The sequence below is a fragment of the Myxine glutinosa genome, chromosome 9, assembly GCF_964187855.1.
Source record: "Myxine glutinosa chromosome 9, kmMyxGlut1.1, whole genome shotgun sequence".
In the NCBI taxonomy this organism is placed as follows: domain Eukaryota; kingdom Metazoa; phylum Chordata; class Myxini; order Myxiniformes; family Myxinidae; genus Myxine; species Myxine glutinosa.
Genome location: NC_136269.1, coordinates 118,403,314 through 118,423,664, shown reverse-complemented (window position 1 = coordinate 118,423,664; position 20,351 = coordinate 118,403,314). Strand labels below are relative to the sequence as shown.

Genomic DNA, 20,351 nt, shown 5'->3' with positions numbered 1-20,351 from the left:
TAAAAAAAAATTGGTGTGGTTTTTGGCGGGCTGGAACGGATTAATAGCATTTCAATGCATTTTAATGGGGAAATTTGATTTGAGAAACGAGCAATTTGAGTTACGAGCTCGGTCACAGAACGAATTAAACTCGTAAGTCAAGGTTCCACTGTATATATATATATATATATATATATATATATATATATATATATATATATATATATATATATATATATATATATATAATATTGTTGCGGATATGAGGACTGTATTTTTTTTATTGTGTGTTTTATTATTATTATTATTGTTTATTCTGCGCCTCCTGCCTCCGGAGTTGTGTAAAGGTCAAAGGGCGTCCCATAATTAGTCCAAAAGCATACACGTCAGCCAATCATAGAATACCCCTGTTCAGTAGCTTATATCTTATTATGTGTCTTAGAGTAAGGCTGTGTCTCCCATTAACTTAAATACTCCATTGCACCAAGTGAAAGAGGTAGATTCCCTTCATTCCCATTCCCAAAACCTCCATTCCCCCTTTCATCGATTGGCAATTACCTCCCCTCCAATTGCCGCCATTGACCACGAGGCAGGGTCGGAGAAGAAAGGCGTGTCTCCACCTCGTCATAGAGGGGAGGAGTGAGCCAGCCCCACTCGACCAACCATGAGCCAGGGGTTTGGCTTGAGAGGGCGGAGAGAGAACGTTTGGGGGAGGTCCGAAAAGGTTGAGGGGCGGGGCCTATATAACCCGCCGGCGGGGCGTTCCCAAGCGCAGACGAGAGGGAGTCCAAGCCGTGCAGACGAGAGGGAGTCCAAGCCGTGCAGACGAGAGGGAGTCCAAGCCGTGCAGACGAGAGGGAGTCCAAGCCGTGCAGACGAGAGGGAGTCCAAGCCGTGCAGACGAGAGGGAGTCCAAGCAGTTGGGTCCAAGAGATGCGCTTTGAGTTGGGTCCAAGAGATGCGCTTTGAGTTGAGTCCAAGAGAGGCGCTTTGAGTTGAGTCCGAGAGAAGTCCAGAGTTGAGCTGCAGCTCGAGCCACCGAAACTGCATTTACAGCAGCTCGAGCCACAGCAGCAGCCACAGCAGCTTGGGGCCTTGACGGCAGTTCTTGAGCAGGGCCGCGAAAGAACGACGGCTGCTAAACGCGCCGATTGTGCTGCCGTACCCGTGGACCTTCCTCTCCCTCCAGCCATTCACCTCCTGCCAGTCCTATCATCATTCCCCGCGTGAGTCTGTCCTTGTTTGTTCTGTCCCTGGGTTAATTAAGACTGTAGGTAAGCTAGCGTTGCACTGTGTCTCTAATATCTTCTGTAAATTATTTTCTTATCTTTCCTTCTTCCTTGGTTATTTTGAGCCTGTAAATAGTAAATAAATTTAGTTGTATTTTCAACCCTTTTCTCGTCTTATTCCTTTTCCTCTTTGCATTCGGTCGCTTTAGAGTTTTCCCGATTGAATAGCGGTGGCGCGATCCGGCCAAAGTTTGGGGTAAATCGGGTTTTAGAGTCGGGGAATAACTGTTCGGTCGCGGAGCCTCCGCTCGGCAAATATAACATCTTTAACCGCGTCCGTAACAATATATATATATATATATATGTATATGTATATATATATATGTATATGTATATGTGTATATGTATGTATATATATGTATATATATATATATATATATATATATATATATATATATATATATATATATATATATATATATATATATATATATATATATATATACATATATATATATATACATATACATATATATATATATACATATACATATATATATATATACATATACATATATATATATATACATATACATATATATATATATACATATACATATATATATATATACATATACATATATATATATATATATATATATATATATATATATATATATATATATATATATATATACTGTAACGATATATATATTATATATACTGTAACATATATATATATAAAACAATATAATTATATATATATATATACATATATATATATATATATTTTTTTTATAAACAGGAATCAAATTCCTGCGAGGGGCTAAGTGTGAAAAAATTCTGAATCAATGCGGGGCTCGAACAACGGACCTCCGTTGATAACGCGGATGCCTGTGGGGTCTGCCTAGCAGGCACGATGTCTTACGTGCCTGCTAGGCAGACCCCAGATGTGAGTGTGTGTATGTAATACCAATTCAGACAAACTACAGCTTAAACTACTGCCTTCAATAACCTGCCTACTCCTCTTTTTCTTTCTCTAAAGGTCACAATTACTCGCACGTTCTTGTGGGGTTGGCCGATAAGTTTTTGGCCAAAGTCTTTCATGAACTGGCTGACCATGCCCGATGGTCGACTAAGTAGTTCGGGCAGTAATTCTGAATTTGGTCAGGGTGCCAGCAATAGCTTGCCTACTCTTTGCGGAGGACACCGTGGGATCTTTAATGTCCACCTAAAGCCGGCAGACGGGACGCCCAGTTTAATGTCCATCCGAGGGACGGCACACACATTGATGAATAAATACATATATATACGCACAGCTGGAATGACGAAGGATGGGAACAGTGGTGAGTTTGAGGTGAAGGTGGGAGTGCATCAGGGTTCGGTACTAAGTCCACTACTATTGTACACCGCACCTTTCCTATGCCATCCGCAGGCATTGCAAATCGTCATTGCCGGGCACCGAAGGGGGCTTGGCAGTGACGCACGCTGAAAGGGAGTACTCAGTTTTCACTCTGGTTGTTTTGTTTTTTTTTGCTTTCTTGTTGTACATCGCACCTTTCCTATGCCATCTCCAGGCATTGCAAATCGTCATTGCTGGGCACCGAAGGGGGCTCGGCAGTGACGCACGCTGAAAGGGAGTACTCAGTTTTCACTCTGGTTGTTTGTTTTCTTGGTTGTTTGTCTGGGCGATATCTCAGCCATCCTTTGAGCTAGGAAGCTGAAATTTCGGCACAATAGTGAGCAAGTCCTTTGTCAAAAACGGTATGTTTTGTTTTTTGATTAATCAATTAATTGATGAGTTATTTAATTATTAGCGATTAATTAAGTACTTATTTAATTAATTAAATTTCATTTCTCTTCTGACCATTAACTCAGGCACCTTTTGAGTTAGGAAGCTGATATTTGGACATGCCAATGACCAGGTGATTTGGCTGCAAAGGCTATTTTTGATTTATTAATTAATTAATTAATTAATTAATCGATTAATTATTTAATTATTTGATTAATGACAAAAAAAATTATTATTTTTTTACTTACAGATTCTGATGAAATGGTGGTGGTTTATGTGTTCTCTGACCGAATTGATTAATAATTTAATTTTTTTATGATTATTATTTATTTATTTTCATTATTAATCATTTATTTATCTTCTTTCTCATTTGGCCAATATCTCAGGCACCTTTTGAGCTCAGAAGCTAATATTTGGACATGAGTGACCAAGTGATGTGGCTATCAAGGATAGTTTTGATTTATTGATTAATCAATTAATCAATGTATCGATTAATTATTTCATTATTCGCTAAATTACAAAAAAAAAAAAATTTCCCCCAGTTACAGATTCTGATGAAATGGTGGTGATTTATGTGTTCTGTGACCGAATTGATTGATAATTTAATTTTTTAATGATTATTATTTATTTATTTTCATAATTAATCATTGATTTATTTTCTTTCTCATTTGGCCAATATCTCAGGCACCTTTTGAGCTGGGAAGCTAATATTTGGACATGACAGTGACCAAGTGATGTGGCTATCAAGGATATTTTTGATTAATTGATTAATCATTTAATCAATTCATTATTTATTGATTAATCGATGAATTACTTATTGATTAATCAATTAATTATTAAATTTTGTATTAATGACTTATTTGATTAAATTTCTAAAAGATACATCTTCGGATGAAGCACGAGTGGTTTTGTTATGGTATTAGCCAATTGATTAAGAAAATATTTTGTGATAGTCTTTTATTGATTTTAATTATACAATTAATCAATCAATTAGTGGACACCTCTCCCTCCCAATGCAGCCTCTATGAGCTGCACTGCGGTATTGCCGGGCGCCTGAGGCGCCCCGGCAATGCCGCGCTGTAGGATATTTAATTATTTGGCATGGGGGCGGTGTACTTTGAATGTATGTGTACTTGTTTGTTTGTTTGCTTGTTTGTTTTCTTTCTTTCTTTCTTTCTTGTTTGTTTGTCCGGGCGATATCTCAACCATCCTTTGAGCTAGGAAGCTGAAATTTCGGCACAATAGTGAGCAAGTCGTTTGTCAAAAACGGTATTTTTTGTTTTTTGATTAATCAATTAATTGAGGAGTTATTTAATTATTAGCGATTAATTAAGTACATGTTTAATTAATCAAATTTCCTTTCTCTTCTGACCATTAACTCAGGCACCTTTTGAGTTAGGAAGCTGATATTTGGACATGCCAATGACCAGGTGATTTGGCTGCAAAGGCTATTTTTGATTTATGAATTAATCAATTAATCAATTAATCGAGTAATTATTTAATTATTTGATTAATGACAATTTTTTATTTTTTTTTTAAGTTACAGATTCTGATGAAATGGTGGTGGTTTATGTGTTCTCTGACCGAATTGATTAATAATTTAATTTTTTTATGATTATTATTTATTTATTTTCATTATTAATCATTTATTTGTCTTCTTTCTCATTTTGCCAATATCTCAGGCACCGTTTGAGCTCAGAAGCTAATATTTGGACATGAGTGACCAAGTGATGTGGCTATCAAGGATTTTTTTTTTGTTTTTTGTTTTTTGTTTTTTGTATACAAGATCGAGGCTCGTGAAAGAGCTAACATTAATCACACAAAAAGACAAACCGACACACAAAACACAAAAAACAAGGGGAGCGGTAGACAAGATGGGGAGAGAGGGGGAAGGACACAAAAGAGAGGGGGAAGGACACAAACACAACATTTGAGAGCAGGGACATCGGGAGGACTTGGGGGGAGGTGGGAGAGGATTAAAACATATGAACACTGCAAGGACTCTGGGGTGAATTACCGGGGGTAGAAAAGATCAAGGTTTTCGATGGGGGAAGATAAGAGATGGTGGTGAACAGCTGTTTTAAAGACCTGGAGGGAGGATAGGGATTGAAGGGAGTGGGGGAGTTTGTTCCAGAGGCGGGAGAAAAGGGGAATGAAAGAGTGAAGGTGAGCAGAGAGCCTAGACTTTGGCAGTTTAACCAGAAGAGGGTTGCAGGCAGATCTTGTGCGACCTGAAGGAATATTGGGGGGACAGAGCACAGAGAGAGCTGGGGGAGCAAGGCCGGAGAGGCCGGAGAGGCCGAGTGATTTATTGATTAATCAATTAATCAATGTATCAATTAATTATTTAATTATTTGATTAATTACTAAAAAAAAAAAAAAAAAATCAGTTACAGATTCTCATGAAATGGTGGTGGTTTATGTGTTCTGTGACCGAATTGTTTAATAATTTAATTTTTTAATGTTTTTTTTTTTTTTTTCATTTTTAATTATTTCTTTATTTTCTTTCTTATTTGGCCAATATCTCAGGCACCTTTTGAGCTGGGAAGCTAATATTTGGACATGACAGTGACCAAGTGATGTGGCTATCAAGGATATTTTTGATTTATTGATTAATCATTTAATCGATTAATTATTTATTGATTAATCAATTAATTATTTAATTTTTTATTAATGACTTATTTAATTACATTTCTAAAAGATACATCTTCGGATGAAGCACAAGTGGTTTAGTTATGCTATTAGCCAATTGATTATGAAAATATTTTGTAATAATCTTTCATTGATTTTAATTATACAATTAATCAATCAATTAGTGTACACCTCTCCCTCCCAATGCAGCCTCAATGAGCTGCACTGCGGTATTGCCGAGCTGCACTGCGGTTTTCAATAAATGAAAAATATCCTTGATAGCCACATCACTTGGTCACTCATGTCCAAATATTAGCTTCCGAGCTCAAAAGGTGCCTGAGATATTGGCCAAATGAAAGAAAATAAATAAATGATTAATAATGAAAATAAATAAATAATATAATCATAAAAAATTAAATTATTAATCAATTCGGTCAGAGAACACATAAACCACCACCATTTCATCAGAATCTGTAATAAAAATTAAAAAAATTAGTCATTAATCGAATAATTAAATAATTAATCGATTAACTTATTAATTGAATAATTACACGACGGTCCACACGGTCTCCACGTTTTTCAAAGTTAAGTCTGTTCACAATTGTATTTTGTCGAAACTGTATTTATCGTTCGGTGTGTGAACTTATAGTGTCCCCCTTGGAAGTTTCTCGGTGTTTATCTTTCATAAATTAATCGTTTGTTTGCTGCGTCGAGAGCAAGGCCTTGCAGCCTCAGGCTTCCCCTGTCGAAGGTTGTTCCTTCCTTCGCTGTTTTGCTAGCTTTTTTGATTTCCCCTTCTCCACCAAGCTTCACCAAACATCTACTATTTGTCTAACGTTGTAACCCCCACACCACCCCCCACCCCCCCCCAAAACAAACAAAAAAAACTTTTATTTCCCTTTCTCCTCGTGTGCGCCTCTGCCCACGTGCGCTGTCTCGCCCCGTCCCCATTTTCCCCTTGCCTTCCACCTTTTGCCCTGTTCAAGTGACTCGTGGTCGTCGCTCTAGGCTTCCTCTCCCCATTGGTATTTTTGTGAATACAAGATTGTTCTTCACAGTTCTGTTTAAATATGTTTCAACTATCCCCTTCAGTGTTTTATTCAGTGGTTTATTACAACACGCTGTTTTTCTTCTTATTTAAAAGGCTCCTTTCAATTTCCTCTTAAACTCATTCCATTTCAAAAAAATATTCAATCTCTTATGATTCCAAATCACTCCATGCTCTAAATTCTCATTCATTCCATCCCTCCTCCATCGTTCTTAAACGAATCGCGAACTTGAAAATCACAACAAATCCAATTTGTTATATATGTTCATCTTTCATTAATCATCCACTTTCTAAACTCCCCCCTTGCCCCTCCCCTTCAAATCTCCCCCCCCCAACCATCCCTCCCAAATTCTCCCTCCTCCCACCTCCTTCTCAAAGCTGCCTCCTCCCCACTTCCTCTCCCTCCTATGTCATACCTCCACCTCCCCCAACCTTCTACTTTCCTCTGCCCCCCCCTCAAACAAACTCTCACTGTGCCTCATTCCATCACCATCAAACCTTTCGTCCTCCTCATCCTTCCCTTTCTTGCAACTCTTCTGTAATCTCTGACACACTATCAACTACTCTTCCTACATCCCCCTCTCACCCTTCATCTGACCGTACCCCTCCCCTCCCCTGTCCTGCACCCGATGCTCCCCCTCTCTCCTCACTAAAGGTATGGACCTCAAACATCCGGGGCCTTCGCTCAAACCTGATTGATCTCTCCATTCAGGTTGCTTCTGAAAATCCAGACTTGATCTGCTTAACAGAAACTTTCCTCCTTCAAGATGTCTCTGATTCCTTAATATCTCTTCCTGGTTACTCCCTCCTCCGGTACGATAGACCTGATCGTCGTCCTGGTGGTGGGGTGGCTATCTTTATCAAAAACTCTCTTCCTCACTCTCCCTGCACTGCCCTCTCTCCACCCCACCCACAGGAGTACCTCTGGCTACGGCTTCCTCTCCGCTCCCACCTTTTGTTCATATGTGTTCTGTACCGTCGTCCAAACAGTGATGACTCCATTTACATTTCTCTGTCGGACAACATGGACCAACTTCTATCAACTCATCCAAACTCTCTCTTCCTCATATGTGGCGACTTCAACTGTCATCATGCCAGCTGGCTGGGTGTGGGTTCATCTCTCACCAGCCATGGCACCTCAGCAAAGGACTTCTGCGACTCATTGGGACTGACACAATCTGTCAATTTCCCGACCCGGATCTCAGTCAATGGAGTATCTTCTCTTCTGGACTTGGTTATGACTAACTTCCCTGCAAATGTCTGCTGCTCTTCTTCTGCTCCAATCGGTTCTTCTGATCATGTGCTTGTTAAAGTGGACATCTCACTGGCCATTCTCAGAGAGCCTCCTCAGCGCCGACGAGTCTGGCATTTCACTCAGGCCGACTGGCACGGTCTGCAAGCAGCCATCAATCAACTGGACTGGTCTCCCATCTCTAATGCCTCTGACATCAATTCTTCCTGGGAATTCTTCCAAAGCAAACTGCTCTCTCTCAGTCTCATGCACAGATTTATCCCAACTCGTCTTCAGTTGTCTTACCCTTCCTCCCGTCCATGGTACACTGCATCTTGTGGTGAGGCAGTTGCCCTGAAACAACTTGCCTTTGCGTCTTGGAAGGCAAATCCAACTGAAGGCAATCTCAGTTCCTTCCACCAAGCTCGAAACAGGTGTGTTTCTACCCTCAGGAGTGCCAGGAAGCACTATCTCTCCACACTCAAGATTTAACTCTCAAACCTGTCTCCTTCCTCCAAATCCTGGTGGCGTCTGGTAAAATCCGTTTCTGGTGTTTGTTCCCCCTCCATCCCCTCCCTTACCTCAAATGGCTACACAGTTGACACCGCACGCGACAAAGCCGAATGCCTCAACTCTGTGTTTGCCTCAAAATCTTGTGTCCCAAACCCATCTCTCTCTGTTCCCACCTTTCCCAGTCGAACCCAACTGCTCCTTGACTCTGTGTCCTTCTCTCCTGACAAGGTGGAGAAGTTTTTATCAAACCTCGACTCTGATTCTGCAACTGGACCAGATGGCATCAGCCCTCGGGTCCTAAAATCCTGCTCTGCCGCTCTATCTCACCCTCTCTCTGTTCTTTTCACCCTCTCTTTTGCTCAAGGTCATCTGCCAGCATCTTGGAAATCAGCAAACATTACCGCTTTACACAAAAAAGGTGCAAAAACAGATCCTTGCAACTACAGACCAATCAGCCTGCTCCCAATTATCAGCAAAGTCATGGAATCCATCATTGCTTCAGATATCAAATCCTTCCTCTTCTCCAATGGCTTGATCTCTGATCATCAATTTGGATTCAGACCAGGTCATTCTACGCTGGACATGTTGCTTCTGCTGTCTCAACAATGGATGGAGGTCCTCAATGCCAAACAGGAAATCAGAGCTGTCTCACTTGACATATCACGTGCCTTCGATACGGTCTGGCACCCAGCTCTTCTCACCAAACTCACCTCCTATGGTATTCAGGGAAATCTCCACTCATGGCTTGCGGATTTCCTCTCTTGTCGTAGGCAACGTCTGGCCCTGAATGGATTTCTCTCATCTTCCCTTACTGTTCTGTCTGGAGTTCCCCAAGGTAGTGTTCTGGGCCCTGTGCTATTTCTGGTCTTCATCAATGACCTCTCCGACTCTCTGGAAAATCCTCTCTATCTCTTTGCTGATGACTCCACTATCTGCCGCTCCATTCCTCATCCCTCAGATCGGCAGTCTGCAGCCTCCTCACTCTCTGCAGACCTGGACAAAATCACAGACTGGTCAAACAAGTGGAACATGTCTTTCAATCCTGACAAATCTCACACTCTTACAATGTCTCTCCGAAAGGACCGACTGGACAACCCTCCCATCTACTTTCTCAACAATCCTCTCCAAGAAGTTCTGTCGCTCAAGCTTTTGGGTCTCACTATCTGCCATGATCTTTCTTGGGAAAACCACATTTCCAAGCTGGCCTCCAAAGCCAGTCGCCGACTGGGCATCCTCCGTCGTGCGAAGTCCTTCCTTGGCACACCTGAGCTCCTCACCACATACAAGGCTTTCATCCGCAGCTCAATGGAATACTGTTCCCCCCTCTGGGCTGGTGCTCCTGCCTCACACCTTGCTCGGCTTCACGCTGTTGAGGCCAAAGCTTTCAGAATCATTGGAATCTCCTGCGATGTAGTCAACTCCGAGGGCCTTTCACTCACTCACCGCAGGCAGGTTGGTGGTCTTTCTGTCTTCTACCGACTCCTCTCCGGCCTTGCGCCCCCAGCTCTCTCTGTGCTCTGTCCCCCCAATATTCCTTCAGGTCGCACAAGATCTGCCTGCAACCCTCTTATGGTTAAACTGCCAAAGTCTAGGCTCTCTGCTCACCTTCACTCTTTCATTCCCCTTTTCTCCCGCCTCTGGAACAATATCCCCCACTCCCTTCAATCCCACTCCTCCCTCCAGGTCTTTAAAACAGCTGTTCACCACCATCTCTTATCTTCCCCCATCGAAAACCTTGATCTTTTCTACCCCCGGTAATTCACCCCAGAGTCCTTGCAGTGTTCATATGTTTTATTCCTCTCCCACCTCCCCCCAATGTCCCTGCTCTCAAACGTTGTGTTTGTGTCCTTCCCCCTCTCTCCCAATCTTGTCTGCCGCTCCCCTTGTTTTTTGTGTTTTGTGTGTCGGTTTGTCTTTTTGTGTGATTAATGTTAGCTCTTTCACGAGCCTCGATCTTGTGTACAAAAAAAAAAAAAAAAAAAAAAAAAAAAATTAATAAATCAAAACTAGCCTTTGCAGCCAAATCACCTGGTCATTGGCATGTCCAAATATCAGCTTCCTAACTCAAAAGGTGCCTGAGTTAATGGTCAGAAGAGAAAGGAAATTTGATTAATTAAATAAGTACTTAATTAATCGCTAATAATTAAATAACTCCTCAATTAATTGATTATTCAAAAAACAAAACGTACCGTTTTTGACAAAGGACTTGCTCACTACTGTGCCGAAATTTCAGCATCCTAGCTCAAAGGATGGTTGAGATATCGTCCGGACAAACAAACAAGAAAGCAAGAAAACAAACAAACAACCAGAGTGAAAACTGAGTACTCCCTTTCAGCGTGCGTCACTGCCGAGCCCCCTTCGGTGCCCGGCAATGACGATTTGCAATGCCTGGAGATGGCACAGGAAAGGTGCGGTGTACAAAAATATTTTGTGATAATCTTCTATTGATTTTAATTATACAATTAATCAATCAATTAGTGTACACCTCTCCCTCCCAATGCAGCCTCTATGAGCTGCATTGCGGTATTGCCGGGCGCCAGAGGTGCCCCGGCAATGCCGCGCGCTGTAGGATATGCCGCGCTGCCGCGCTGAATGTCTGTGTACTTGTTTGTAGCTGTGTTGGAGGTGCTGGCTCGGAACGTAAAGGAGGGTTTACCGTGAGAGTTGTTGTATGCAGATGATCTGGTGTTGATTGCAGAAAGTATGGATGGACTGAAGGAGAAGATGAACAAGTGGAAGGAATGTATGGAGACAAAAGGTCTGAAGGTGAATATCGGAAAGACGAAGGTGATGGCAAGTGGTAAAGCATGTGGTGAGGTGGAAAGAACTGGGAAGTGGCCGTGTGCTGTGTGCAGGAAGGGTGTCGGAGTGAACTCCATTCAATGTACAATGTGCGCTGAGTGGGTTCATCAAAAATGTAGTGGTCTGAGAGGGTCATTAACCAGTGTGGCAGCTACATTCAAGTGTAAAGTGTGCACAGAGGGAGCTGCAGATGAAGGAAATGTTGAGTTGGATCTTGGAGACAGCATGAATCTGGAAGGTGTGAAAACATTTTGCTACCTAGGAGACATGTTGACTGGAGAAGGTGGATCAGACTCGGCAACGGTTGCTCGAGTGAGATGTGCATGGAAGAAGTTTCGGGAACTGAGTGGCGTGCTGACGAGGAGGGGAGTGTCGTTGAAGCTGAAGGGAAAGGTGTATGCTGCATGTGTGAGAAGTGTTATGATTTATGGGAGCGAGACATGGGTAATGAACGTAGAGCAGCAACGAAGGCTGGAAAGGGTGGAAATGCGAATGGTTCGGTGGATGTGCGGAGTATCATTGAGAGAGAAGAAGACAAATGATGAATTGCGAAAGATGATGGGAATAGAGCCTGTGATGGATGCTGTGAAGAGCATGTGAAGATGCTTTCCCCACTCTAGCAGGGAAAATGGCCTTAAAATGCCTGTTGTTGTTGTGTGTATATACACCTGCTTGTGAAACACTGAGTGTGTGTACCTCCAGGTCCAAACTTCCAGCTCAATAACCTCCCTACTGAAGTAAATAAAATACAGGGAGGGAAAATACCACGACAGTGAATATATATTAAGAGCGAGCAATTTTCAACATTGCTTTCTAGAACCGTCACTGCATCAACATAAAGTCACACATCGGAGCACATGTTGCAACTTCCAAGTTAGAAACAGTTGGAAAACAAGCTGTGACATCATTTGCATTACCTTGCAAGATGGATTCCCGTGAACAATAGTTCAAGAGGCCAACAAAGAAAAGTCGACAAATGGCTTCTTGCAAAAGACAACCTCAGGCTTGTTGTTTCCCATTATTCATCAAAACGCATGTTTGCAATGACAAAAAAAAAAGAGAAAAAAAAAATAGAGATGAACAACCTTCGATATCTGACAAGCGATGCAGGAGCTGCGTCAATGACCAAAACAACAACACAATCTGTGACTGCAGCAGCAATACACTCGTTCAATGAGCAGAAGGGAACCAAACTCACAACATGACATCGTGAATAGGACAATGGGCATGGACAAAATAAATAAATAAAGATAAAGGGAACAGAGAAGGGGGCAAAGGCTAAAATAGGCACACGGAAAACAAAACAAAACAATGAATTCCTCAGATTTTCCACACCTGTATAACAACAACTGACGACAACAGAACCACAAGCAGATTACACTGCTCAACTACCACGTTTTAAAAACAAATTAAAGGAGTGAGAAATGTGGTTAAACAACAAAAGTGAAAATAGTTACGTGGACAGATTGATGGAGGAAACAGCAGACAGGTGTACGAGAGCGGAAGGAGAAGAGAACGCAACGAAGAACAACTTTACTGAAACTTGGTTACAAACGCAAACAGCATGTCAGATATGAGGAGGAAACATCTACATTCTTATAAATTTCTTTCCTTCTCCCCAACCCCCCAATTTCTGTCCCCCAACATCCGTTTCTCCCCTGTCGTCACCATATAAACATCTTCCCCCACAGTTTCCACCGAACCCCTTCCCCAATCGCCTCCACCTAAACCACTGCCGCACCTCAACCACTCCAGCTTCGCCTTCACCTCACCTCATCTTCTCTCCTGTAACCTCTTTGATCCCTCCCGTCATCTCACTGTCTGTCTCTCACGTCATCTCACTGTCCGTCTCTCACGTCATCTCACTGTCTGTCTCTCACGTCATCTCACTGTCCGTCTCTCACGTCATCTCACTGTCCGTCTCTCACTGTCCGTCTCTCACGTCATCTCACTGTCCGTCTCTCACGTCCTCTCACTGTCTGTCTCTCTCATCATCTCACTCTATCTCCCTCCCGTCATCTTGCTGTCTGTCTCCCTCCCATCATCTCACTATCTGTCTCCCTCCCGTCATCTCACTGTCTGTCTCCCTCCAGTCATGTCACTGTCTCCACAGTCATGTCACTGTCTCCACAGTCATCTCACTGTCTCTGCAATCATCTCACTGTCTCTACAGTCATCGCACTGTCTCTACAGTCATCTCACTGTCTCTGCAATCATCTCACTGTCTCTGCAATCATCTCACTGTCTCTGCAATCATCTCACTGTCTGCAATCATCTCACTGTCTCTACAGTCATCGCACCGTATCTACAGTCATCTCACTGTCCCTGCAATCATCTCACTGTCTCTGCAATCATCTCACTGTCTCTGCAATCATCTCACTGTCTCTGCCGTCGTCTCTGCCGTCATCTCACTGTCTCTCACATCATCTCACTGTCTGTCTCTCACGTAATCTCACTGTCTGTCTCTCACGTCATCTCACTGTCTGTCTCTCACGTCATCTCACTGTCTGTCTCTCACGTCATCTCACTGTCTGTCTCTCACGTCATCTCACTGTCTGTCTCTCACGTCATCTCACTGTCTGTCTCTCACGTCATCTCACTGTCTGTCTCTCACGTCATCTCACTGTCTGTCTCTCTCTCACAATCTCACTGTCCGTCTCTGACGTCATCTGACTGTCCGTCTCTCACGTCATCTCACTGTCTGTCTCTCTCATCATCTCACTCTATCTCCCTTCAGTCATCTCACTGTCTGTCTCCCTCCCGTCATCTCACTGTCTGTCTCCCTCCCGTCATCTCACTGTCTGTCTCCCTCCCGTCATCTCACTGTCTGTCTCCCTCCCGTCATCTCACTGTCTGTCTCCCTCCCGTCATCTCACTGTCTGTCTCCCTCCCGTCATCTCACTGTCTGTCTCCCTCCCGTCATCTCACTGTCTGTCTCCCTACCGTCATCTCACTGTCTGTCTCCCTCCAGTCATCTCACTGTCTCCGCAATCATCTCAATGTCTCCGCAATCATCTCACTGTCTCTACAGTCATCGCACTGTCATGTCTGTGCAGTCATCGCACTGTCTCGACAGTCATCTCACTGTATGTCTCCCTCCCGTCATCTCACTGTCTGTCTCCCTCCCGTCATCTCACTGTCTGTCTCCCTCCCGTCATCTCACTGTCTGTCTCTCTTGTCATTTCTCTGTCTGTCTCACTGTCTGTCTCTCTCGTCATCTCACTGACTGTCTCCCTCCAGCCATCTCACAATCTGTCTCCCTCCAGTCATCTCACTGTGTCTCTCCCGTCATCTCACTGTCTGTCTCTCTCATCATCTCACTGTCTGCCTCCCTCCAGTCATCTCACTGTGTCTCTCCTGTCATCTCACTGTCTGTCTCTCTCGTCATCTCACTGTCCGTCTCCCTCCCGTGAGCTCACTGTCTGTCTCTCTGCAGTCATCTCACTGTCTGTCTCCCTCCAGTCATCTCACTGTCTGTCTCTCTCCAGTCATCTCACTGTCTGTCTCCCTCCAGTCATCCCTCTGTCTGTGTCTCTTCCGTCATCTCCGGGTCTGTCTCTCTCCAGTCATCTCACTGTCTGTCTCCCTCCAGTAATCTCACAGTCTGTCTCTCTCCAGTCATCTCACTGTCTGTCTCCCTCCAGTCATCTCACTGTCTGTCTCCCTCCAGTCATCTCACTGTCTGTGTCTCTCCAGTCATCTCACAGTCTGTCTCCCTCCAGTCATCTCACTGTCTGTCTCCCTCCAGTCATCTCACTGTCTGTCTCCCTCTCTCCCCTCATCTCACTGCCTATCTCTCTCTCGTCATCTCACTGTCTGTCTCCCTCCAGTCATCGCACAGTCTGTCTCCCTCCAGTCATTTCACTGTCGGTGTCTCTCCCGTCATCTCACTGTCTGTGTCTCTCCCGTCAACTCACTGTCTCTCCCGTCATCTCACTGTCTCTCTCGTCATCTCACTGTCTTTCTCGTCATCTCACTGTCTCTCTCTCTCCCGTTATCTCACTGTCTGTCTCTCTCCCATCATCTCACTGTCTGTCTCTCCCGTCATCTCACTGTCTGTCTCTCCCGTCATCTCACTGTCTGTCTCTCCCGTCATCTCACTATCTCTCTCGTCATCTCACTGTCTCTCTCGTCATCTCACTGTCTGTCTGTCTCTCCCGTCATCTCACTGTCTCTCTCTCTCCCGTTATCTCACTGACTGTCTCTCTCCCATCATCTCACTGTCTGTCTCTCTCCCGTCATCTCACTGTCGTCTGTCTCTCTCCCGTTATCTCACTGTCTGTCTCTCTCCCGTCATCTCACTGTTTCGTTTGTCTCTCCCGTCATCTCACTGTCTGTCTCTCTCCCGTCATCTCACTGTCTGTCTCTCACATCATCTCACTGTCTGTCTCTCCCGTCATCTCACTGTCTGTCTCTCACGTCATCTCACTGTCTGTCTCTCCCGTCATCCTACTGTCTGTCTCTCCCGTCATCTCACTGTCTGTCTCTCACGTCATCTCACTGTCTCTCACATCATCTCACTGTCCGTCTCTCACGTCATCTCACTGTCCGTCTCTCACGTCATCTCACTGTCCGTCTCTCACGTCATCTCACTGTCTGTCTCTCACGTCATCTCACTGTCTGTCTCTCACGTCATCTCACTGTCTGTCTCTCACGTCATCTCACTGTCTGTCTCTCACGTCATCTCACTGTCTGTCTCTCACGTCATCTCACTGTCTGTCTCTCACGTCATCTCACTGTCTGTCTCTCACGTCATATCACTGTCTGTCTCTCACGTCATATCACTGTCTGTCTCTCACGTCATCTCACTGTCTGTCTCTCACGTCATCTCACTGTCTGTCTCTCACGTCATCTCACTGTCTGTCTCTCACATCACCTCACTGTCTGTCTCTCACATCATCTCACTGTCTGTCTCTCACATCATCTCACTGTCTGTCTCTCACATCACCTCACTGTCTGTCTCTCACATCATCTCACTGTCTGTCTCTCACATCATCTCAATGTCTGTCTCTCACATCATCTCACTGTCTGTCTCTCACGTCACCTCACTGTCTGTCTCTCACGTCACCTCACTGTCTGTCTCTCACGTCATCTCACTGTCTGTCTCTCACGTCATCTCACTGTCTGTCTCTCACGTCATCTCACTGTCTGTCTCTCACGTCATCTCACTGTCTGTCTCTCACGTCATCTCACTGTCTGTCTCTCACGTCATCTCACTGTCTGTCTCTCACGTCATCTCACTGTCTGTCTCACGTCATCTCACTGTCTGTCTCTCACGTCATCTCACTGTCTGTCTCTCACGTCATCTCACTGTCTGTCTCTCACGTCATCTCACTGTCTGTCTCACGTCATCTCACTGTCTGTCTCTCCCGTTATCTCACTGACTGTCTCTCTCCCATCATCTCACTGTCTGTCTCTCTCCCGTCATCTCACTGTCGTCTGTCTCTCTCCCGTTATCTCACTGTCTGTCTCTCTCCCGGTCATCTCACTGTTTCGTTTGTCTCTCCCGTCATCTCACTGTCTGTCTCTCTCCCGTCATCTCACTGTCTGTCTCTCACATCATCTCACTGTCTGTCTCTCCCGTCATCTCACTGTCTGTCTCTCACGTCATCTCACTGTCTGTCTCTCCCGTCATCCTACTGTCTGTCTCTCCCGTCATCTCACTGTCTGTCTCTCACGTCATCTCACTGTCTCTCACATCATCTCACTGTCCGTCTCTCACGTCATCTCACTGTCCGTCTCTCACGTCATCTCACTGTCCGTCTCTCACGTCATCTCACTGTCCGTCTCTCACGTCATCTCACTGTCTGTCTCTCACGTCATCTCACTGTCTGTCTCTCACGTCATCTCACTGTCTGTCTCTCACGTCATCTCACTGTCTGTCTCTCACGTCATCTCACTGTCTGTCTCTCACGTCATCTCACTGTCTGTCTCTCACGTCATCTCACTGTCTGTCTCTCACGTCATATCACTGTCTGTCTCTCACGTCATCTCACTGTCTGTCTCTCACGTCATCTCACTGTCTGTCTCTCACGTCATCTCACTGTCTGTCTCTCACGTCACCTCACTGTCTGTCTCTCACATCACCTCACTGTCTGTCTCTCACATCATCTCACTGTCTGTCTCTCACATCATCTCACTGTCTGTCTCTCACATCACCTCACTGTCTGTCTCTCACATCACCTCACTGTCTGTCTCTCACATCATCTCACTGTCTGTCTCTCACATCATCTCAATGTCTGTCTCTCACATCATCTCACTGTCTGTCTCTCACATCACCTCACTGTCTGTCTCTCACGTCACCTCACTGTCTGTCTCTCACGTCATCTCACTGTCTGTCTCTCACGTCATCTCACTGTCTGTCTCTCACGTCATCTCACTGTCTGTCTCTCACGTCATCTCACTGTCTGTCTCTCACGTCATCTCACTGTCTGTCTCTCACGTCATCTCACTGTCTGTCTCACGTCATCTCACTGTCTGTCTCTCACGTCATCTCACTGTCTGTCTCTCACGTCATCTCACTGTCTGTCTCTCACGTCATCTCACTGTCTGTCTCTCACGTCATCTCACTGTCTGTCTCACGTCATCTCACTGTCTGTCTCTCACGTCATCTCACTGTCTGTCTCTCACGTCATCTCACTGTCTGTCTCTCACGTCATCTCACTGTCTGTCTCTCACGTCATCTCACTGTCTGTCTCTCACGTCATCTCACTATCTGTCTCTCTCGTCATTTCACTGTCTGTCTCTCACGTCATCTCACTGTCTGTCTCTCACATCACCTCACTGTCTGTCTCTCACATCATCTCACTGTCTGTCTCTCACATAATCTCACTGTCTGTCTCTCACATCATCTCACTGTCTGTCTCTCACATCACCTCACTGTCTGTCTCTCACATCACCTCACTGTCTGTCTCTCACATCATCTCACTGTCTGTCTCTCACATCATCTCACTGTCTGTCTCTCACGTCATCTCACTGTCTGTCTCTCACGTCACCTCACTGTCTGTCTCTCACGTCATCTCACTGTCTGTCTCTCACGTCATCTCACTGTCTGTCTCTCACGTCATCTCACTGTCTGTCTCTCACATCATCTCACTGTCTGTCTCTCACATCACCTCACTGTTTGTCTCTCACGTCATCTCACTGTCTGTCTCTCATGTCATCTCACTGTCTGTCTTTCACGTCATCTCACTGTCTGTCTCTCACGTCATCTCACTGTCTGTCTCTCACGTCATCTTACTGTCTGTCTCTCACATCACCTCACTGTCTGTCTCTCACATCATCTCACTGTCTGTCTCTCACATCATCTCACTGTCTGTCTCTCACATCACCTCACTGTTTGTCTCTCACATCACCTCACTGTTTGTCTCTCACATCATCTCACTGTCTGTCTCTCATGTCATCTCACTGTCTGTCTCTCACATCATCTCACTGTCCGTCTCTCACATCATCTCACTGTCCCGTCATATCCGATGTCTCTGTCTCGGTATGTCTTTGCATCATCTTGTCTGTCTCCCTCTACTCATCTCTCATCATCTTTGTTTCCAACTCTTCCATCGTCTCTCTTTCCCATGATCAGTTTGTCTCTCTGTCCCATCATCTACATTGCAATGTCTCTCCCATCATGTATATTGTCCCTCACACCATCTCTCTTTCTCATTCCTGTTTTCCTTTCTCTTCCCCTTCATCTCGTATTTGTCCCTTTCCTTGTGCCTGTCTTCTCTCGCTCTTATTACTCACCGCACTGCGGGCTCTTCACTCGCTTTTCCCGTCTTCAACTCTTCGATACAACAACGTTCCACTTGGTACCGCAGCCGAAGACGCAGTTTCCTCGGGCGCCGAACAAGCCAATGCTAAAACCCCGGAGCCTTCCGAGTGTGGCGACGTTAATTTCGGCGCTTGAATATTCGCTCAGAAAGATGAAGTTGGCGATACGTTCCGTTCAGGCCGGACATATGCGCCGCCGGCAGGCCAAGGAAGGGAGCGACGCACAAGATGGCGACTTTGTGCGCATGCGCACTGAGAGGAAGAGCGAGGTGTCGAGGGGATGGTGTGATGAATGGGAGGATCGGACAAGAATTGGGGACTCGGTGGGGGTGGTGAAGAGGTCTGTGGATGACGAAGCGGGAGATCTCCACGACGAGCGCCGAAAAACCGTGGAAACCTGACAGGAACAGAACAGGGGAGATCTGTGCAAACGGCTCACTGGACTTGGATGGCTGTGCACGTTCAGTGTATTCAACTTCTCATTCTGATCCCGCGTCCTTCACGAACACTCGTTTCCCATTTAATGATGTACGATGTGCAGTATTTAAGGAAGTTTTATAGGATCGCAATCGGCAACGTTCTCAGTCACCCATTGTTGTGAACGCGGGGTGCTGCATCACGAAGCACGCTGACACGAAACACGTTAAGGCGGCCCTTCCCGTTTGGTAACCCTGATTTCCATGAGTGTTCAGAGCAGGAAGCTCCACTCCGAAGGTTAATTATGTAAATTGTGTAATAAACAACATGTGGAAATCATTGGAGCAACTCAATCAATGTCTCAGGCTTTGAAATGGAAAGGAATGTGGATCAGTACCAGTCGGTGTTGAGATCGGGTGGAGGAAAACCTCACCTAGGTTTGTAACTGTTTACCATGTACGTTTGTAACTGTTTGCCGTGTATGTTTGTAACTGCTTACTGTGTACATTACTAACTGTTTACTGTGTACGATTGAAACTTCTTACTGTGTACATTTGTAACTGTTTACCGTGTATGTTTGTAACTGCTTTCCATGTACATTTGTAACAGCTTACCATGCACGTTTGCAACTCCTTACCGTTCACATTTGTAACTGTGTACCGTGTACGTTTGTAACGGCTTACCGTGTACATTTATAACTGTTTACTGTGCACGTTTGTGACTGTTTACCATGTACGTTTGCAACTGATTACCACGTACATTTGTAACTGTTTACCATGTATATTTGTAACTGTTTACCATGTACGTTTGTAACTTCTTACCATGTGCGTTTGTAACTGTTTACCGTGTACATTTGTAACTGTTTACTGTGCACGTTTGTGACTGTTTACCATGTACGTTTGCAACTGATTACCACGTACATTTGTAACTGTTTACCATGTA

The 20,351-nt window shown here is 44.6% G+C and overlaps 1 protein-coding gene across 1 annotated transcript in view; it reads right to left on the bottom strand.

The window, feature by feature from the left end:
* LOC137435042 (rho GTPase-activating protein 5) overlaps nt 1-19,453 on the bottom strand; it is a 100,345-nt gene extending 80,892 nt beyond the window's left edge. Inside the window, exon 1 of the mRNA XM_068128421.2 lies at nt 18,966-19,453. The gene's annotated coding sequence lies outside the window, so the exon portion shown is untranslated. The remainder of the gene's footprint in view (nt 1-18,965) is intronic.
* Nucleotides 19,454-20,351: the final 898 nt, after the last annotated feature.